This window comes from Peromyscus eremicus, chromosome 3 (genome assembly GCF_949786415.1).
Source record: "Peromyscus eremicus chromosome 3, PerEre_H2_v1, whole genome shotgun sequence".
NCBI classification, from domain to species: domain Eukaryota; kingdom Metazoa; phylum Chordata; class Mammalia; order Rodentia; family Cricetidae; genus Peromyscus; species Peromyscus eremicus.
In genome coordinates this window covers 26,630,707-26,634,363 of record NC_081418.1, presented here as the reverse complement: position 1 = coordinate 26,634,363, position 3,657 = coordinate 26,630,707, and the positions used below count along the sequence as shown (strand labels likewise).

At 37.1% G+C, this 3,657-nt stretch overlaps 1 pseudogene; it reads left to right on the top strand.

Moving 5' to 3' along the window:
• The first annotated feature begins 2,431 nt into the window (after positions 1 to 2,431).
• LOC131905608 (small nuclear ribonucleoprotein E-like) lies at positions 2,432 to 2,711 on the top strand (annotated as a pseudogene).
• The last annotated feature ends 946 nt before the right edge of the window (positions 2,712 to 3,657 follow it).

Sequence of the window (3,657 nt, the reverse complement as noted above, 5' to 3'; positions counted from 1 at the left end):
GACAGTGACAGTGACGAATTCAAAGTCAAGAATAAAGAGTAATGTTGGGGCTTGGGCTGTAGTCTAGTGGGTGGAGAGCTTGGCAAGCGTGCATGAAGCCCAGGGTTCAATTCCCAGCATCACAAACCAGTTTGGTTGCACAAATCTGTAACCACAGAACTCAAAAGGTGAAGGCAAGATCAGAAGTTCAAGGCCATTCTCAGCTATACAGTGAGTTGGAGATCAGGCAGGGCCAAATAAGACCCTGTCTCAAACAACAAAAACAAAATAAATAAATAATATAGAAGTAGATATGAATTGAAGTTATAACCCTAAGTAGCCACGGGATTAGTAGTAACTCTCTCTACCTGTGAAAATAAGGTACTATAGGACAGAGGATTACTAGTATCCCCTTCAGTTCTGAGATGTAATGCTAAGTGAATTGATCCTAATAGATCTAATACGCAAAGCATCTGAGTATTGAAATCTTGATTTTTTTTACCTTTGCTGAGCCTTAGTTACGGTAGCAATTTTTATCTCCGGAATTCTCAATGAGGAAAAGATTTTCACTTTTCCTTCCATCCCTAGTCCTTATCTGTTTTTCAAAACAGAGACTAAATGCTAGATTGCAAATGCAAGTCAAAAATCCCTGCAACACCTGACACAGCTCATGGAGCACCTGCTTCTCTCTTCTGTTCATTAAAATAAAAACCAACATCTCCCGTGTCCATCTGGCACCACTCAAAGGTTGCCAACCTGGCGTCGCTCACGAGTACTAAATTCACTGACTCTTATCTAAAACAAATTTCATACTTACTGGTCATAAGCTCAGCATGAATGAAATCAGCAGATTTTGCTGTAACTAGTTAGTGACACTTAATTCCAATAAGCAAACTTCAAATTTTGCAGAGCTAATTTTTTTGAATATGCTTTAAAACAAATTATGAAAATAACAATTTAAATTTTTGGACCAAGATGAAATAATCCTAAGAGTATTCAAAGTTTATTTTTGAATGACTAATAACTTGAAATATAATATAATGTTACGTGATTATCAGAAAATAAAGCTTCAAAAAGAAAACAGAATTTAGTATTCAATTGGTTGCATAAAAATAAATTATGCAATATCAAATATATAAGATAATAGCCAATTACCCTTTGAAAAATATAAAAACTGAATATAGCTAGGTACATATCCTTGAAAACCTTCATAATTAGAGACAATCAGGAAACAGAAACACTACATATTCATTCAAATACAAATAGTTCAAATGAGCACATACAATCAACCTAATGAGCTGGTGACATTTTTCTAGAACTATTTTAACCCAAAATAAAAATCTGTGCTCATTATTAAAACATTATCAAATTCTCATTTTGATTCTTTCCTTTAATATTTTTTGAAAAGTAACAGAAAAGAAAAGAAAACTCCCTAAATATCTTGATGTGTCATAACAAATCTATGAAGCTAAAATCTAAACAGTCAACTGGGCAAAATACTTACCCTTTGCTGTTTCCCTTCTTGGTTCATATAGGGTTTCATTTAAGGACTAGTAGTTATACAAATATTATAAAGCCATATCACATTTCTTGGGACAAGAACATGACATTTTAATGGCAATTTTTATATTGATCCCTCTTAATTGTTTAAACAAAGGCTAAAAGCACCCCTGGACAAGGTATTATTATCTCATCACTCTGTTTGTCCAAGAGTTCATTTTGCTATGTCTGAATTCTTGAAGCAGTTTAGGCAATTGAACAATGATGTTAATGAGAAGCAAGTATGAACAATAAATACCTCTAGAAAAGTGGTAGAAATTTGGACCAGACAGCAGAAACCTCATGGGATGAGATACCTGCTCAAGGTCTCAGGAGGCTAATCATGAGCTCTAGATTCTGGCCTCAGCATCATCTCACCTCTAGAAGGTTCAAACTTTTGAAAACCTCTGTACTCTTAATCTTTTGCAGGGTTTGATCTGGCACCCAACCATTCACCTCTGCATGTACAATTCTTCCCTCTTAGGCTGTCATTCACAACCTTAGCTTCTCCCTGCTTCTGAACCTACCTCAAGTGTGTTGATAGTTATTCTACGTAGATCGGTCTTTCTCAACACTGGCTGCCTGACTAAACACAAAAGGAAGTAGTCAGCTGAAAAGATGGCTCATTCCTTAAGTGCACTTGGTGCTCTTTTGGAGGACCTGATTTCAATTCCCAGCATCCTTATCAGAGGTCTCACAATAAACTGTAACTACAATTTCATGGGATCTGTCTCCTTCTCCTGACATCCATAGGCACTGCAACACACACACACACACACACACACACACACACACACACACACACACACACACCTGCGTGCATAAAAAAATAAAATGAAGCTTTAAAAATCCAAATCTGGAAGTCTCTTTCTAAGGTAGCCTTCATACCTATGTGGTCTTTGTGACTTCCACCATGTTGTACCACAGCCAGGACCAGAAGGTGTAGAAAATGATGGTGCAGCCCATCAACCTCATCTTCAGATAACTTGCAAAATAGATCTCAGATTCAGGTGTGGCTATATGAGCAAGTGAATATGTGGGTAGAGGGTTGTATTATTGGTTTTGATGAGTACATAAATCTTGTAGTATATGGTACAGAGAAGATTCATTCTAAAACAAAGTCAAGGAAACAACTAGGTCAGATCATGGTAAAAGGAGATAATATTACTCTGCTCCAAAGTGTTTCCAACTAGAAATGGTAAAGCACTCAAGAAGTTGAAAAAGTACAGTGCTTTTAACCATGTCTTCTCCTGGGAGCACAGTCTGAAACATTTATTCATATTGTTTAAGTGGCCCTTATGTTATTCTCAGGTAACAATGAATGCTGTGAGATTGTATTTTTAAAAAAAAAAAATCCAAATCTGGGGTGAGAGCCAAGAACCTGTGTGTGTGTGTGTGTGTGTGTGTGTGTGTGTGTGTGTGTGTGTTCTAGATTTTGTACAAGGTAGATTTTTATTTTAATTATGAATTTCTAACTTGATTGCAAATTTGTTGTCAGTAACTGGGTTTCTGACATTTCTGAAGGCTTTGCCCAGATCGCTTGCAATGACTAGTTGCAGACGCTAGCCTGTCTTGGCTGAGGAAGTAAAGCAAACTCACAGAGCAAATGACTTGTAGAAGAGTGTGGAACTAATGAAATAAAGACGTGAAGAAAGAAACAGCAGGCACAAGAGAGAAAAAAAAATAGAGGAATAATCAAAGAGGAAGTATGCTTGTGCCAACAGGACAAAAACCATAAGTTCTTGTTTAAAGTGAAAAATAGTAAGAAATACTTGGAGGAGATAGGAAGGCATTTGCAAGTCACAGAGAAATAGATGGATAATGGGTAAGGAGATGAAGCAACAGGATATGGCAGGTGTGGAAAGATGTGGAATTGAATGACATTAATTCTATAAAAAGGAAGAGGGAATAGATACTGTGTGTCACAGACAGAAGGAACATTGTTCCAAGAAGGGAGCTGTGATGTTAGTAACTTTTTCTCAGTAAGTATTTGGAGACTTGACTACTCCTGGTGGGCCAACTGAGGCACTGAAACACAGCCATGACAGAGGACCACAAACTGGGTGTAGTAGGCAGTAGAAATTTATGGTCTTTCAGTTCTAGAGTCATGGTACCAGTGGGTTAATTCCTCCTGAAGAC